This window comes from Harmonia axyridis, chromosome 7, assembly GCF_914767665.1.
Source record: "Harmonia axyridis chromosome 7, icHarAxyr1.1, whole genome shotgun sequence".
NCBI lineage: Eukaryota > Metazoa > Arthropoda > Insecta > Coleoptera > Coccinellidae > Harmonia > Harmonia axyridis.
The window spans coordinates 5299010-5318790 of record NC_059507.1 but is presented as its reverse complement, the minus strand read 5'-3'; the positions used below and the strand labels follow the sequence as shown (position 1 = coordinate 5318790).

At 35.7% G+C, this 19781-nt stretch overlaps 1 protein-coding gene across 1 annotated transcript in view; it reads left to right on the top strand.

The window, feature by feature from the left end:
* The window catches only part of LOC123684014 (connectin), a 250583-nt gene that overhangs the window by 89313 nt on the left and 141489 nt on the right, over window positions 1-19781 (top strand). Inside the window, exon 3 of the mRNA XM_045623094.1 lies at window positions 14354-14379. The gene's annotated coding sequence lies outside the window, so the exon portion shown is untranslated. The remainder of the gene's footprint in view (window positions 1-14353; window positions 14380-19781) is intronic.

The following is a 19781-nucleotide window of genomic DNA, read 5'->3' as shown; positions in this document are numbered from 1 at the left end:
ATGAATACGAAAAGTTTTCCGCCGAAAATCTCGAGAACCTAGCAGCATCCGCTGTCGGATCATCAATAGGATAAACAAACCTGCCAGATCCGGAGTTCGGGATAATTATCGCGAAAAGGCGCAGCGCCGTATATACCGCGATGTATATATCACCAAAATGATGATGAGTGTTTGGCAAAGGTGTTCCTCTTCGATTTCATCATATATTTGCTAGAAAATTGTCTCCGTTTCTTTCTCTTTATCGATATCATTTGGTTGAACTTGCGAATCATCACAAACAAAACTACAATTCGAGTATATAATGGAGTATATATAACCCAGCTTTTCTGCATCCGCAGGCGTTTTGACACCCAACTTTACTTTTAAAAGAAATGAGGTTCAACAAGATTTCTGGAAATATTAACGAATATTCATCGTTCGACATGACTATTCAAATCGTATCACTAAACAGAAAATAGGAAACAATTAACGTTTACAAAACTGACGTTGAACAAAGTCAAACCAAACAGGGCAGCTATTTCTACAAGCTGCTGCTTCCTACCTGTAGCAGGCTTTTGACTAAATTATCCTTGCGTCTCTCGTTCAGCAATTGAATTGTTCTCATATGAATACGAAAAGTTTCACGCCGAAAATCTCGAGAACCTAGCAGCATCCGCGCTCGGATCACCAATAGGATAAACAAACCTGCCAGATCCGGAGTTCAGGATAATTATCGCGAAAAGGCGCAGCGCCGTATATACTCCGATGTATATATCACCGAAATGATGATGAGTGTTTGGCAAACTTGTTTCTCTTCTGACTGCCATCCTTGTGCCCTAATTTGATTTGCATTCCTGAATGAATAATGCGAACATTTCACTGCGAAGGTTATTTATTACCTCGGCCCGAGCGATATTATGAGTATGAGATTTGTTTTCCATTTCAGTAACCGGAAAATTGGTACGTTTTGGAAGCTGCTTCTTGATGAAGTTTCTTAGACTTTCATTCCGTTTGATGCCTTCCGAATTAGGTTGTTTGTTCTACGGAATTGGCCATATTAAACACTTAGTAATTGAGGTACAAGTTTTGGATTTTGATTTATTATTCGACATAATAATCCATTGGAATCGTTCGGGGGGAGAGATCCTCCTTGGAATGTTCCCAGTTGTACTTAGAATGTGAAAAATCTAATGCAAATGCAAATTTTACACTACAGAGTGAGTTTTAAATATAGAACGCACGATTTTTATAGGTTTTGTTGTGTAAGGATTTTTCATCATTGTTGTCAAATTTTTCTTTTTTCCTGAATAATAATACCTGAATGCCATAATTCCATAGTTAGAGCTACATCGACATCAAAATTACCGAAATTAAAATGGCTATGATTGAACTCCTTTACTTTGAATGATCTTCAAATGTTTGTTTCATGTTATGGGTATGTCCAGATTTGGGTAGGAAACAACTAGGGATTCATCAAGCTAAGTAGCTTGACATTTTAACCAACTACTTGACTTGAAAATCGAGTTCGTGAAAAATTACATACTTGAGCTTGACTTGATTTTAGATATTTATTGCTTGACTTGATATCAAGCTACTTGATATTACTTGAGCTTGATATGCTCGCGTCGCACGGCATATATTTCTGCAATATCATGCGCGCTTAGACTAAGAGGATTCCTAGAGCGCTGAGAGTCTGAAGCATTCGCCAGAGTGACTTTATTAGTAGTTTTCTCATATTTCTATGAAATCTATTGGTAGATTTTGGTAGTTTCAGAAATATCTTTCAAAACTTGGCTAAAATGGCCAAAGATTTTTTATCAACGCCAGCATCTTCAGCTCCTGTTGAAAGACAATTTTCCAAAGCTGCTCTTACAATTAAGAAACCCGCAATAGATCAGTCGACAAATCTATAAGATGCCCCTTGTGACTTAGGTCCTAGATGGAAAATTATGAAATCAAACAAAGCCTTTAGGTTTCTCAATATTACGAAACTTAATTTTTTTATTTTGTTATGATTTATAGTGATTTAATTTATAATTCTATTTAAAAAAAGTTGATATTTTCGGTTCTTTAATACAATAAGTTCAATAAATAAAAGTGTTTTTTCAAGGGTCCTTTTCATTTCATCATTTTTTTCATTGACGTGACACTACACAATAAAACTGCTAAAAATCAAGTAGCTTGATATGAGCTCAAGCCAAGTACTTTGAAAATCAAACCAAGCCGTGAATCCCTATAAAAACGTTAGGAATTTCAGGTAACATATTGTAGCAGTCATAACCACCTGTGTTATTTTAACTCCTGTAGGCGCTGTTGCTTAGCGCTGCCTCAGAGCACTATATCCGGCCGATAAGATTTAAAAAAAAAAATTCTGAGTCGCGTTATGTAATCAAAATAAGCTCGAACAACTCCCACACAACACAGATTACCATCAGCAAAAAATATCCTCTGTTTTGAATAAAGACCCCAACCCGTTCGAGACAGTAAACGATTTGAATTATGCAGATTCTCGTTGATTATTATATACCGAAAGTAATGTTTTATGCATTGAGAGCGTCCTGTATGGCCTATCTCTGTTTATCGATTTAATCCATCCGAGTTTGCTCTGTATCTACACAAGAGAAATACCCATAGGTCTGAAAACATCGAAAATTTACGTTCTGTTATCTATAAATGAATAACTTTACATAGATAACTCGGATAATTTCAAAGCTCACAACTTTTAGGCATCCAGTTGGTTTTCATATGGAACAGGGTGAATTTGCTTAACTGTGTATCCGCTTTCCGATCTGAATTGACTATTGACAAATCAATTTGGCAGCCATTTAGTGAGGTGGGTGAAGAACTTTGAGCTCGATGTTTGATATGATAACACAGTTTGCTGAGAAGTACTCAATTAGATAAGGAAATATTTATTCAACAACCAAGATATTCATCGAAAATGAGATCTCTATATCGATGTACTGCATATATCATTGTTTTGTGATGGGTTTTGGAGTGATCTATTTTTCGGGATTTGAAGGCTTCTTTATTTTCACCCATCTTATTTCTTGTACCTTCTTATTATATAGGGTGTTTTTTTTCGAGGTATATAACTTTAAGTTGGCATTTCTGTTTAAGATGGCGACCGATTTAACAGCTGTCAAGTGATTTATTCTCAGTTTGGTTTGGCATTTCATCACGAATAGACTCATGCCTGAACAACGCTTGCAAATAGTGAAATTTTATTTCGAAAATAACGGTTCTGTGCGGAAAACGCATCGCGCACTACGTCCATTTTATTTTGTTTAGCGATGAAGCACTTCTGGTTGAATGGATACGTCAACAAACAAAACTGCCGCATTTGGAGTGAAGCTAATTCTCAAGTGTATGTCGAAACACCGTTATATCCAGGAAAACTGACTGTTTGGTGCGCTTTATTGGCTGGTGGAATCATTGGTCCGTACTTCTTCAAAAACGATGATGGCCAGAACGTTACAGTCAATGGTGATCGGTATAGAGCCATGATTACTAACTTTTTCATTCCTGAATTGAACAACCATGATGTCCAGGAGCTGTGGTTCCAACAAGACGGCGCAACATATCACACAGCTCGTGCCACAATCGATTTATTGAAAGACACGTTTGGTGACCGCCTAATTTCACGTTTTAGACCTGTGAATTGGCCTCCAAGATCTTGTGATTTAACACCGCTAGACTACTTTCTGTGGGGCTATGTAAAGTCATTGTTCTATGCGGATAAGCCATAAACCCTTGACCATTTGGAAGACAACATTCGCCGTGTTATTGCCGATATACGGCCACAAATGGTGGAAAAAGTCATCGAAAATTGGACGTCCAGATTGGACTACATCCGAGCCAGCCGTGGCGGTCATATGCCAGAAATCATATTTAAAATGTAATGCCACAAGATTATCTTACGGATAAATAAAATTCATGTCAGTCTAATAATCCATCGTTGTTTTATTGCAATTTAATGTTCGATAGCTCTAAAAAAACACCCTTTAGAAGCTTCATCATATTTAATCCTATGGACTTTGTTGCAAGCATTTACTAGCTTGGAGTTGCTAGTCGAGCTAGTTCTGGTGCTTCTGAAACCGAAAGTTCAATGACTGAAATGTCAAAAAGATCGTTAAATATCTCACACCCATCGGAAAATATTGGAACCTTTTCATCTCTATAAAATTTCATCTTCTAGACCTGCTGCTCTGACATGAACATATTAGTTAAGTGGACAAACGAGGTCTGTGCCAGACTAATTCAATTAGCAGTTCCATATTCAGAAAGTTTGGTCGTAAAGCGAATTAGCCATGCGCCAAAAAACGCCTCTGGGAAAGGGCACTAATTCCAACTAACCCCTATGGCCAGCTTCATCTGTTTCATCATATTTATATGACATCGACCCGTCATGCCTAACACTTTATGCGTTAGACGGTTTGGTGAAATGTCAATCATCTGATCAAATACGTCCTCAATCATACAGGGTTGGTCAGAATCACAAGCTTCGACAGGATATAAAAAGTCTGGTTTTTCAAATGGAATTACCCGCATATTAATCATAAAATGAACATCTTTGACTTTAGTCTGCATCCTTTCTCTCTTTATATTAATTTCCTGCAAACATTTGATATCTTCCCGTGATATGTTGGATTGTCATATTTGTTGGACACCCATATCGGCATCGATCGTCAGTAATAGTTCGATCATTTATGATATGCCTACAGTAATTCCCAGTTGAGATCACTTGATCTTGGATGGCTAAAAGAAAACCTTCCGTTTCTGGATACATTGCACCTGATGTAGCCAATAGTTCAACGCTTCAATGTTGACATGATCCAGGTTCACCTCTTTGAAATGTCTTCCAGGAGCTTCTCTCTCCATCTTTGCAGTTTTTCTTGGTTTGTCTGGTGGTTGTATAAAAATTGCTCTTTGAGAAGTTGTAAAGGTGTTGAGTCATCTGTTTCACACATAATTTTGTAGAACTCTGATGTTATTGCTTGCTCTCTGAAGTATTCCCGTAGGCTTTCTATCTGCCCAATAGCAAGTTCCATGATGTCCGTCAGACCCCTGCCTCCTTTATTTCTCGGCAGTATAGTCCTCTCAATGCTACTTTTCGGATGGTGCTTGTTTGCTTTTGTCATCAACGTTCTCATTTTACGTTGCAAGTTTTCGATGTCTGTTTTGCTCCAAGGGACTATACCGAACGAACATTATTATTATGCCAAAAGATGTATTGAAGGAAAATGAAATTTTCTATCCGACAATATAACATGTTTTTATACCTAAAATGAAAGCAAGTTTTCATCCCAATTAGCTAGCCTGTTCCAGCGTTACAGTCTGCAATCAGGTCGAACCTTTTCATCGGGACGAAATCATAGAGTGATCTGTTCGTGCAATGATCGTTCGAAAACTGCATTTGGTTTGACTGTGAAGAGCAAGTTTTCTGTTCCAACTATAATTACAACTTTCGGTATACCCTGTTAGCGTTTCCTACATTAATTAACCCCTAATGACAGAAAGCTTTCAGCTGTTTCCAGTTTCCAGAATACAAATAGCGGTATTGGTGGAAGTTTAAACCAGTTCGATTGAATGAGCAGCCAGATGAGAATGACGAAAATCAATATTACAAATACCACAGACATCAAAGAGTTTGTATTTTGTTTCAGCTTCATCACCGAAATTTTGTTCAACCATACTTTACTGAATATATTTTTGGTAGACGTGGAGAGTACCATTCAGCAAATTTTCTCGAGATTCTGAAAAATTGTCTTTAAATACACGTTTCAGATGAAAACGTTTGGATAAAACGAAAGTGTGTAATTATAGTGAAATGGCTAACGACAAAAAATGAAACAATTTATGTATTTTGTGATCACATCAAAAAATCAAAATCACAAAAGGGAAGTACTGAAAAAATTTCCGATCTATGATAACAAAGAATAATTGAAAGTTAAATACCCTCTGATTTTATCTTGATTTCATGATGATTGTACTGATAATCGAATGTTTCTAGTATAAAAATGCTAGGAAATTGAAAAATTGATTCAATTCCGATGTAATCAAACACTGATTTAGTTTCTACTGTTAATTCGCTTGCCGTTGATCATGAATAGAATTATCAACACAAACATATCTGTTTTCGAAAGTATGCGAGTGTTAGCTCATTGTTTAAATTTCATAATTGGTACAATTCCAAATGAAACTAGGAGTGTTGTTATGATTAATTTAGAGAATCACCTGGATTTTCCAATTATCAGATACAATACATATTACGATTTACCAGATTTGCCATATGATTGCAAACCTGAAATATACGTATCTGATTTGGATTTGAAAGCATTCGAGAATGTGCTGAGTGGAATTATTAGCATCGAAACATATAACGCTGAATCCCGATACATTTATCTAAATTCAAAAGAGGATTTCAATAGCATTTCAACGATCGAATTAGAATCCAGATATGTATCGAAATTTGTGTTGTTAATGCCTGGAACTTCAAGTGATCCCATGAATAGTTTAATCCAAATGAACAACATAAGCACTCTTCGTTGCTCATGTGGAAAGTTCAACAGTGTCCTTGTTGAGGACGTTTATAAAAAACCACAAAACAAAAGGAATTTAGATATTTGTTATGTTTCTTCTTGGAAACCACACGTGATTTGTCCAGATAGTAAGTCTGAAAAAGGAATGCTCATAGATGTTCTGAATATTTTCGGAGAACATTTCAACTTTGCTTACACCTTCCATGTATGTGAACGACGTATTTGTAATGTTTCAGCATTTCAAGAATATATGCTTAGAGATGAATGTGATTTGTTCATAGGCCAGGGTATATCAAAAGGTAAATTCGTGGATTTCACTTTTACAGTAGTTGACGATTACGGATGTTTCTTCGTTCCTAAAACTGGAGAAGTACCAACGTGGCAATACATGATACGAGCACTTCCCAATGAAATATGGATCTCATGGTTTGCTGTCTTCTTCATTTCATCGATATGGATTTACATAATGGATAAAATAATGCAGTTCTTTGGAGGTTATGGTCCAGCAACAAGCAATTATTCGTGGTTAATGGTAACAGCGCTGAAAAGTTTTTTGGAACAACAAGCTCATATCCAGAGAAATACATCACCCGGCATGATCCTTGGATTCACAATATATTTTTCCGCTTTCATCCTGAATGTCGTGTATAAAACAAAGTTCACCTACCTTCTGCTAGGGAAGAACTTCTACTATCACGATATTTTTACAATTTATGACGTTGCAGCGAAAGGTCTTCGAGTCACCTACACGCCTACTCTAAAAATGTATCTGAAAAGTTTATATCCGGAATTAAAGGATTACTTAGAGTCGTATTATGTCCCATCAGAGGATTTCAGTTGGATAAATTCTGTGGCGTACGAGAAGAGTACCGTGGCTCTGAGATCCAAGTATTCTGCAAGATACCAGATGTCGCAGATTGCTGACTCGAACGTGAGGAATTTGATGGAAATTTTGGAACCTCCGGTGAGGAAAGCAGCTTTTGGATACCATTTCCTGAAAGGTCATTCAGTCTTTTCGTCCTTCCCTGAGTTTGTTAATCGCCTCAGGGATGGTGGCTTCTTGAGCAGAATTGTGGCCCAATATGATAGCGATGTGTATTCGCGAGGGCTGAGTCTGGAGGATCCAAAGCAATTAGGAATTAACCACATTTGGGGACCTCTGATTGTTTTATCGTTAGGATATGCAACAGCTGGTTCAGTATTTGTATTGGAATGGATACATAAGAAGTATACTTCATTAATAGAGCTTAGAAATTGAGGAAGCGTTTTTGTTTTGAGTGATTTTGAGTAGCACCTTCATTGTTTCAGAGTTTCAAATGGTAATTTTACATAAATATAGCAGAAGGAGTAGGTCATCTGATGTCAGATCACTCCAGATCTATTTTATTTTCATTGTTCGATATTAATGCAGTTCAAGAGAGGTCGAATCTCTCAAGTTTTTGTAGGCTTTGTAATTCTGAATAGATATGCTAAGAAATTTGTATTTGGCTTTCGTTTCGGTGTGAACAACTTGAGGAAGAGCATTAAGTGATCGACATTATTCAAATAACACCAAAAAAAGTTTAGAGCTTTCAAATCAGGAGATATCGTGAGCCATTCAGTAGGACCACCATCTTTTCCATCCGATCATACTTTCTGGAATCTCTATAATGCCTAGGTAGATTTCCAATATCGGTTCCTTAATTACCAGGAAAATTTTTTTTTCCGATTATCCATCAGTGCTTTTCTCCAACTCCCCCCTTTAAGGGGCGCCAAAATATGTTCCGCACGCGGGCGTTGATGTCCCTTGCAAGGGCCCTGCCTATCTTTATTGTACGGTTGAGAGATCATGGGTTTTTGAATTATATAATATCGAAGTATCAGCCCCAGATTAGGGGCAAGAGTAATAAAACTCATCATAAATTGAGAATCGTGGATATGGAGGGTCCTATATACATTTGAACTCTAGGTAAGCTAATAGCTTTGATGTTTTTTCTTATGGAATGTGTCTACAAGAAAAGGTTTCAAAGAAATGTGACTCAAATCGATACGTGAATACTGAACTGGTTGATACCATAGAAACTAATCAGAATATCGGAAAGAAGACCTAAATACGACCGAGTTGATATAAGTTGACAATTCTAATCTTTATGCTTCATTTCATCTTGATTGCGTCATCAGAATCATAGAATTCAATGCATAATATTGAAATAAAATGAGGAAGACACTGATGTGAAATCAGGTGTTTTTGAGTAGAACCGTAGAACTGAATGCAGATATATCCAAAAGTGCAATTGGCGCAAGGACAAACATGCATCCAAAAGTTCAAAATTCATCTCAATTCGGTCGGATCTCTTGTCACTGAATTTTTTTTTCTCAAACAAGACACTGAAACATTCCCCAGGCAGTCTTGAGTTCTTAAAATCAATTTTAGTTCTGTTTCGATTTATTATTCACAGTAATGAGAATAAATGATAAGGAAAATCAAAGTTATTATTATTTTTATTTAAGGATACCGATTTAAAATCATAATATTGGTAACCATACTCCTGAAGAAGTCAACATTTATTGTAAATATCAAATATTTGCAAAATAAAATTGTATCACTCATAATCATAATATAAGGATAAATTTCCGTCGCGGGGATTCCAAAAAAATTAAAAAATGTAATACATTTTTCTGAAATCATAGTCTAAAAATGAATTCCTGCCCAGAAAAGACGAAACTATCAAATGTGAACATTGTGCTTCATTCAACATTTCCATAAGTCCAAAATTTATTTAGAATGACTCAGTATCTCGTAAGAACTCTGTAACAGAGAATATTAACAGAGGTATTTCGTTAGGAATTTAATATTTGCTAGAATATTCATTCGATAAAAGGGAATAGAGATTCTCCATTAGATCGAAAATTCTTAGGAATCTCCCAGATATCCAGGACTTCTTTCATCTGAAGAAGTAGTTCAATCGATTGATTGCAAGAGAGCAGTGTTGAATCCAGAAAATTTTCTTTGGGGGGCTATCCGTCATGCTCAGGGGGTTAGGACCCCCCCAGGCACTTCCCTAGATTCAACACTGCAGAAGAAGAGTTTTGAAATTTTCGATTCAAGTTGAATTTCACGGTTTGTAAGAAAATTTTCATTGAAAAAACTTTTGATAGCTATATACTTATTAAAACCGAAACGTCTGTTGCATGAATTGATTAAACTGTCTCGAGATTCTGAAGAATTGTCCATAATGAACGTTCTAGATTTCTAATAATTTCCAATTGAACACCTGAGTAGACAAAAACAGATTATAAACACATTGAAAATAAAATATAAAAATAAACTCAGGTAATTTTTAGATAAAACGTGTGTTATCATAGCAAAAAGGCTAATGACTAAAAAAAGACAATTTATGAATTTTGTGATCACATCAAAAAATCAAAATCACGAAAGGGAAGTCCTGAAAAAATGTCCAATCTATAATAACAAAGAATAATTGAAAGTTAAATACGCTCTGATTTTATTTTGATTTCATGGTGATTGTACTGATAATAGAATGTTTCTAGTATAAAAATGCTAGGATATTGAAAAATTGATTCAATTCCAATGTAATCAAAAACTGATTTAGTTTGTACTGTTAATTCGCTTGCCGTTGATCATGAATAAAATTATCAACACAAACATATCTGTTTTCGAAAGTATGCGAGTGTTAGCTCATTGTTTAAATTTCATAATTGGTACAATTCCAAATGAAACTAGGAGTGTTGTTATGATTAATTTAGAGAATCACCTGGATTTTCCAATTATCAGATACAATACATATTACGATTTACCAGATTTGCCATATGATTGCAAACCTGAAATATACGTATCTGATTTGGATTTGAAAGCATTCGAGAATGTGCTGAGTGGAATTATTAGCATCGAAACATATAACGCTGAATCCCGATACATTTATCTAAATTCAAAAGAGGATTTTAATAGCATTTCAACGATCGAATTAGAATCCAGATATGTATCGAAATTTGTGTTGTTAATGCCTGGAACTTCAAGTGATCCCATGAATAGTTTAATCCAAATGAACAACATAAGCACTCTTCGTTGCTCATGTGGAAAAATCAACAGTGTCCTTGTTGAGGACGTTAATAAAAAACCACATAACAAATCGAATTTAGAAATTTGTTACGTTTCTTCTTGGAAACCACACGTGATTTGTCCAGATAGTAAGTCTAAAAAAGGAATGCTCATAGATGTTCTGAATATTTTCGGAGATCATTTCAACTATACGTACAACTTCCATGTATGTGAACGTCGTATTTGTAATGTAGCTGCATTTCAAGAATATATGCTTAGAGATGAATGTGATTTGTTCATAGGCCAGTTCATATCAAAAGGTAAATTCGTGGATTTCACTTTCACAGTAGTTGACGATTACGGATGTTTCTTCGTTCCTAAAACTGGAGAAGTACCAACGTGGCAATACATGATACGAGCACTTCCCAATGAAATATGGATGTCATGGTTTGCTGTGTTCTTTATTTCATCGATATGGATTCACATAATGGATAAAATTATGCAGTTATTTGGTCGTTATGGCCTAGCAACTAGCAATTTTTCGTGTTTAATGTTGACAGCGCTGAAAAGTTTTTTGGAACAACAAGCTCATATCCAGAGAAATACATCATCCAGCATGATCCTTGGATTTACAATATATTTTTCCGCTTTCATCCTGAATGCCGTGTATAAAACAAAGTTCACCTACCTCCTACTCGGGAAGAACTTCTACTATCACGATATTTTTACAATTTATGACGTTGCAGCGAAAGGTCTTCGAGTCACCTACTCGCCTACTCTAAAAATTTATCTGAAAAGTTTATATCCGGAATTAAAGGATTACTTAGAGAAGTATTACGTCCCATCAGAGGACTTCAGTTGGATAAATTCTGTGGCGTACGAGAAGAGCACCGTAGCTCTGAGATCTAAGTATTCTGCAAGATACCAGATGTCGCAGATTGCTGACTCGAACGTGAGGAATTTGATGGAAATTTTGGAACCTCCGGTAAGGAAAACAACTTTCGGATACCATTTCCTGAAAGGTCATTCAGTCTTTTCGTCCTTCCCTGAGTTTGTTAATCGCCTCAGGGATGGTGGCTTCTTGAGCAGAATTGTGGCCCAATATGAGAGCGATGTGTATTCGCGAGGGCTGAGTCTGGAGGAACCGAAGCAATTAGGGATTAACCACATTTGGGGACCTCTGATTGTTTTATCATTAGGATATGCAACAGCTGTTTCAGTATTTATGTTGGAATGGGTATATAAGAAGTATACTTCTTTAACAGAACCTCGACATTGAGAGAGCACATTTGTTTTGAGTGATTTTGAGTAGCACCTTCATTGTTTCAGAGTTTCAGATGGCAATTTTACATGAAATAGCAGAAGGAGCACGTAATATGATGTCAAATCACCCCAGATCTATTTTTATTCATTTTTCGATATATATGCAATTCATCAGGGGTCGATTCACCCAAGTTTTCACAGGTTTTGCAATTCTGAATAGATATGCTAAGAAATTTGTATTTGGCTTTCGTTTCGGTGTGAACAACTTGGAGAAGAGCATTAAGTGATCGACATTATTCAAATAACACCATTGAAAAGTTTAGAGATGTCAAATCAGGAGATATTGTGGGCCATTCAGTAGGACCACCATCTTCTATATCCAATCATCGTTTCTGGAATCTCTATTATGCCAAGGTAGATTTCCAATATCGGTTCTTCAATTAACAGCCTGAAAATTCAACTATTCTGCATATGGTATAATAAGATTGTCTTCACTGAGTTCGGAAATAGGATGACTCTTATAGGGATGAAACTTCTTATATTTGACGTTTTGAAATAGAGAGTATTTCTAAACTATCTGAAGTCCTATGAATATGAACCATCCTGTGAAATCTCAAGATTGTGGAAAAATATTTCTTGCAGGAACAAGTTTGTTGCTATTGTTGATTTCTTCATCGAATATATTGATAAAATGGAATGTTATTACCTCTCGGTTATAAACAAAAGGCGGAAATTCTTGAAATCCCCAAATTAATTATTATTCCTCTACGTTATCTATCTGTCCATCTATCTTATTTGAATTCTTTTCACTTACTATAAAAATTGTAGCTACCTACTAATTCGATATTGTATTGTAACTGATATTGTCGCTAATAAATATCAGGTTAATACTCGCATGAACTTGTTTATTTCCCTATAAATTTATTAGAGTCGTTTTAGTTTTGATTAAATGAGCAATTTTAATTTCTCGATTTCATGGTACTTTAATCTCATTCTGTTTCCATTATCAGAAAACATGGCGAGGTAACCATTTCAGTCTGAATGTGATTGAATTGGCAGTATCGATCCAGTCATAATTCATTCATTAAAAGCTTTCGGAAAATATTGAAATTTATCATCTATATTTGTATTATTACTTTGATGCTCGGAATTGAAATTTATGGGCTTTTCGGTAATTGTTTATTTTCATATTGTTTTCTCCTGGTAGTAGGCACATTTATAGTTAGATTTGTTCGTTGAAAACAGTTCCATAGGTTCGCACAATTATATTAATTTTATCATTTGATGTTCTATAGATAAACTAACTGACAAAGAAACTGCAATACCCAGAAGGAGCTGTTTAAATTCAAATTTCTTTTTGGTAAAAAATAGATAGTATAGCATGGAGTAAATGATTGAATTTGGAGTAAAAATCGTGAAGGTTTTTTCATGTAAACAATTTTTGTTACTTGAATTGTAGTCGTTTTTAAAATTTTACAACAAAGCAGCTGTTCGAAGTCGATGTTTGGTTGTTGTTAAAATTCCTGGAGCATGTCTAGGCGGAATTTATCGCCAGATAAGTGAATTTGAAAGAGGGTTTTCATTTCGAGAAATCGCTAACCGTACGAACAGAAATCCAACTACTGTTATGAGATGTTGTCAATCGTGGTTTGATAATGCCCAATTTCGAAGAAGAGTAGGCATCGGACATCGAAAGGGCAGGTCTAAAGCTTATGGCCATTAGAGACCGATTTGCGACAACTCGATCTTTGGCTGATGAATGGTTAGGAGAACAAGGACATCCTGTAACTGTCCAAACGGTTTACAGCCGGTTAAGGTCTTTTGGACTGCAGCATTATCGACTCCATCTTGTGTTACCTCTGACTGTTGAGCATCGCCGGCGACGATTACAGTGGTGCAGAGAACATTGGAACGTGGAATGGCATCAGCTCGTCTTTTCTGATGAATCTCAATTCTCCTTGGGTGCACATGATGGCCGAAGAAGGGTTAGACGACATCTGGGAGAAAGACGTGAACCTCAATTTGATGTTGAGCGTCATGTACACCTGACAGCAGGCGTTATGGTATAAGGTGCTATTGCACATGCAGATAGGTCACCTTTAGTCTTGATTCGAGGTAATTTCACAGCGCTGCGTTACCTTCAAGAAATAGTGGAGCCATATTTTCTCCCTTACCTTAACCGGCTCGAGAATCCAATATTTCAGCAAGATAATGCCAGGTAGCTTGGGATAGTATCCCTCAAGAAGAAATAGACCATCTTATAGCATCAATGCCGAGACCTGTTGGGGAGTGTATAGATAATCGCGATTTATTGATTTATTAAAAAAATTGTAAATCCTTCGTTTTTTCCTCCAAATTTCAATAATTCACTCCTTGCTATACTATCTATGTTTTACCAAGGAAAATTTTAAATATAAATTGCTCCTTCTGGGTGTTACAGTTTCTTTGTGAGTTAGTATATGTAAATGTAGGCTCAATAAAATCTTCGTCATTATAGGTTCGAATATTCATTGCTTTTTTTTCATTTCAGGACTGTCACCTCTGCACTATTTCACGGTAAGTCATTGATTAATCAATTGTCGATTTGTCATCAATTATTGAGCTAATCAGACAGAGCCTAATTCAATCAGTAATCAAACTTAGACGTAAGAGAAATAATTGAAAATGCAACTACTAATGAAAGCTAGCGAGTAAACACAGGCTCGCCTTCAAATATACAGGGTGTTTCCTAAACATGCGGCAAAAATTCAGGGGGTTGTTCCTTGGACTATTTTAAGCATGTTTTGTCCTTGGATGATTTTTGAAAAACCTCTTTGTTTCGAAGATACAGGGCGAACAACATTTTTCATATTTTTAAAATTAATAATAGTTTAAATAAAAATGCGTACCGCACTGTGTTTACTAAGTAGGTACAATTTATTTTTAAATTTGTTTAACAACATTCCAATTACTAAAAACGGCCAGTTTTTTGACTAAAAATTGATAAAATCATCAGTTTATACCACTCCAGTAAAAAATGTGGAAGACTTGCGAAATCGGATCATTGCTGGGTGTAACTTAATAAGAAATGATCCTGGTGTTTGAAAGGGTTCGGCAGTCAATGAGGAGAAGATTGGATGCTTGTATGCTGGCTAGAGGTGGTCATTTTCAACAGTTTTTGTAGGTTGAGTTGAATTTTCATGTGATTTTTCATAATAAAATGTTATTATCTGAAATTTTGTTTCCCCTATATCTTCGAAACAAATAGGTTTTTCAAAAATCATCAAAGGACAAAATATTCTTAGAATAGTCCAAGGAACAACCCCCTGAATTTTTGCCGCATGTTTAGGAAACACCCTGTATATTATATATTCCTCATGTATTAATATACCATTTACCAATACACTTAACTCGTTTTTATCCATTTTTGAAACAACAACAAATGTAGTGTCATTCAACCTTTAAAATAAACTCTTTGTTACGGAATTTCGACGTGCATCTTTAGAAGCATGGTACTAACGAGAAAAAAGTGACAAAGGCCCTGACGGTGCCATCTGTGTGCCAATCCCAGAACTCACAGAATAACGTGGCATGTTTTCTATGACCTATATCTGAAGGTCTATAGATTACACAGGTTGTCTCGTCATCCGGTATACACATCGCCATTGGCCAAGGTCTATAGACTCGACGTTGCTTCGTAACTTTCAACCAATCAACGTCAACCATTAGTGACGTCAGCCGGTATCCCAATTCAAGTTGCAAGTTACGAGGCAACCGGTCTAATCTTTAGACCTTGGTCTTCCTCTCCTATTCGAGAGACTTCCATAAGCGAGTGTTCCTTAGACTGGTGATCCGGCTGCTCCTTAGCGTAGCTATTGTAAGCTAACGAAATAGAGGCTATGACGAATTGCTTGGCTCTCTACGTCTCTTGAACCTTTGTCCGGATTCGCAATTTCCACGAACATTCCAGGCATATAATTGGCCCAGTGCGTTCTCTCCGCGAGGTCTGAATACGAAGACAATGAACCCCAGATGGAGTAAGTGGATGGTAATGACTCCTCTGGCAAATAATTTTCGAATCGGATGTTGAATTCTGTCCGGCGCCATTTGTCACGAATGCCACGTCAGGAACACTACATTGTAACAATGTGTGTGTGCTCATGACTCATCATGAGAAAAGGCCATTCCTGAGAAGAATTCAATAAACGATGACTACTGCCGTCGTCTGAGGCATAATAATTCAGTGGTTGAAGTGGGAATTTATACTCTTGCTTTTCCTGAATCGTTTCTTTCGGAGAAGTTTTATGAACAAAGGTCGAACTGACGATAAGAATAAATCTCATCTTTCAAGTGCCGAGATCAGAAATGTGACATAAGGTTTAATGTCATGATGATGTATTCTAGGTGCGAAGAATCAAGAAGCACTTCTGGGAATCTATGAACTCAATAAAATACCCATTTATGGCACATTATACAGGGTGATTCACTGCACGGGCGTAGCCAGGGGGGGGGGTTATGGGGGTTAAACCCCCCCCGAAATGTTAAAGATGTCAAAAAAACTTATTTTTTTTTCAAAATCTCGAAAATATATTTTAATGGAATTTGTAAAAAGTGAATGAAATTATCACTCTCAGTTCAATTAATTTGTAATGTGAAATTTGAATTAAATTACCTCTACGTAATCCAGTCAATTTGTGCTCACATGTGCCCCTCAAAGGAAAGTTATGGGTTAGTTTGATTTTTTCGATCGTATGTAACGGGTGTTTTTTTTCGAGGTATATAACTTTAAGTTAGATTTAACAGCTATCAAGTGATATATTCTCAGTTCGGTTTGGCAATTCATCATGAATAGACTCACGCCTGAACAACGCTTGCAAATAGTGCAATTTTATTTCGAAAATAATGGTTCTGTGCGGAATACGTATCGCGCACTACGTCCATTAGCGATGAAGCGCACTTCTGGTTGAATGGCTACGTCAACAAACAAAACTGCCTCATTTGGAGTGAAGCTAATCCTCAAGTGTTTGTCGAAACACCGTTACATCCAGAAAAACTGACTGTTTGGTGCGCTTTATGGGCTGGTGGAATCATTGGTCCGTACTTCTTCAAAAACATGATGGCCAGAACGTTACAGTCAATGGTGATCAGTATAGAGCCATGATTACTAACTTTTTCATTCCTGAATTGAACAACCATGATGTCCAGGAGCTTTGGTTCCAACAAGACGGCGCAACATGTCACACAGCTCGTGCTACAATCGATTTATTGGAAGACACGTTTGGTGACCGCCTAATTTCACGTTTTGGACCAATTGGCCTCCAAGATCTTGTGATTTAACACCGCTAGACTACTTTCTGTGTGGCTATGTAAAGTCATTGGTCTATGCGGATAAGCCACAAACCCTTAACCATTTGGAAGACAACAGTCGCCATGTTATTGTCGATATACGGCCACAAATGTTGGAAAAAGTCATCGAAAATTGGACGTCCAGATTGGACTACATCCGAGCCAGCCGTGGCGGTCATATGCCAGAAATCATATTCAAAATGTAATGCCACAAGATTATCTTGCGGATAAATAAAATTCATATCAATCGAATAATCCATCGTTGTTTTATTGCAATTTAAAGTTCTATAGCTCTTAAAAAAACACCCTTTATTTTTTTGGGTTCTTAATCCGATTCTGAGGTTTAGCACCAAAAATCTGTGACGGAACATTAAAAAAAAATACAAAAAAAATTTAATCTTCTGACGTTTTCTTCCATAAAGTTTTTTGTCCGAAAAACCTGGCTCAAACGATAGTTCAAAATTGGCGTATTATATCTATCTCTGCTAAAACTCAGTTGATGGGGTAGTTTTAATTTCTTCGATTTATTATCTCTGTTTCTGGGGTACAGAATTCGAATCTGAAGTTTGCCACCAAAATTTCATGATAAAACATTGAAAAAAATGCAAAAAAGGTGATAACTATCATTTTTTACCGGTTTTTTGCATATAAACTTTCTACTCATAAATTTGAATTTGAGTACTCTGTTGTATAAATACTACGACGGTATTTTTGTCCTAAATATATTTATAGGAATCGATAATAATAATAATAATAATAATAATATAGTTTATTCTGAAATAGATACAGTATAAATGTTCCACACGGAGGTATAACCTGAAAAATTACAGAATCCATACGTCCAAAGTATTACATTTCCAAACAGAAAAAATAAACACAAAAAAAAAGAAATAAACTAAATTTCAAAAAGTGATTTTGAAAATGCTTTTTTCTCAAAACATACTTGAAAAATAAAACTAGTGAAAATAGACTGAATGGGTTGCTCTTTTGAAGTTGATATATTTAAAAAGAAAAACATAAGATTTTTTTTATAATATTTAAACCCCCCCCCGAAACTGAAACCTGGCTACGCCCGTGATTCACCGGGATGACCTATTAGACGTTTATGGAAAATTAATCATAATTTTGAGCTGAAAATTTGCATATCGGGGTTTGAGACAATGATCTTTCTCCCTAAAATATTTTCAGATCTCTACAACTTTCGGTTGTACCGGAAACAGACTACTACTCCCTTATTTCCAATGACACATACATCCATTATATTATTGCTTCATTGGAAAGCTTTTGTGATGATAATTTCGGCAACATACCATACCTTGGGTAAAAAGTCAACAGTTCATGAGTTGATGGGATTCTCATGAAAAAAATGGTGGAGATGGGGACTCTCTTTTTTTCCTTTTCGATTCTGCAAATACGTAGTATTATAAGATTATTTGCGGTTTGGACCTAAATGTAAAGAGTGTTCATAAGAATATCATGAACTTGGACAACTCAAATTCATCAAAGCTTAAGATGCTCAAATTAGAACCCATATTTTATTATTTCAGATCAAAGATCGATATATAAAAAACGATTAAATTTTAGGGGGCTTTGGTCAATATGTGATGTACCCAGCTAGGGTAGGTTCGGTCAATCGTTATACAGTTGAAGGAATGGTTAATTAATACTCTCCAGACTCATCAAAGGGTATTTATTTCTTACTGCACACTGTACTGATCACAGATGAAAACTCACATGATGTAATTCAAGAATGTGAGCATCAAATGAATGAATTACAGACTACTATTGAATAAGATCATTCTTACTATTTTATGTTTCTAGCGACATGATATATATTTACTATTTATTTATATTGTATATTCACAACAACCTTGCGAGTTGATAAATACAACACGATCGACAAGGGTAAATATAGTAAATATATTTATATTTTAAGATGGTGTTTGGTTATACGGACCTTGTCGTCTCAAGTATGAAAATATACAGGTTCTTCATACTGATACATACTACACCTTCCCTCTTTGAGAGAAAAAAAAATTTTCTATACAAATATAATATAAATTTTTTTTTTTTTTGACTTATCTATAGCTTAATATCTATATATACATAATACGTTACATAATCTCAATGGATCTTACATCTAAAAGGGTTAATACAGTATTTTCCAAATTAATTATTTACATCAGTCTCTTAATTCTAGCACTGTTTAGTAATTATTACTTGCTATGAGAAATACGGTTTCACTCTGTTCTTGTGTACTTCTTTGAGTTTGTTCTTGTCCGTTTTCACTATAATGTTCGGGTTTCGCACTTCAACTATTTCGTAGGGACCGTCAAATAGGGGGTCAAGTTTATTGTCAATGTTCTTATTATTCAAGAGCACCATATCTCCTACTTTATAGTTTATTTCATTACATTTTTTTTTGTCGAAAATCTCTTTTCTTTTCAATTTTGCCTTCACCAAGTTTTCTCTAGCATCTTTCCATGCCGTTTGCAACCTATATTTTAGTTAAAGAGGATAGTTATCGAAATTGTAGATTGGATCTACTTGGCTGTTTGAATTTTGTGGAAATCTACTAGTTTTTCCGAAAACTAATTCGTAAGGAGTATAGCAGTATATTTGCCTTAATTCTC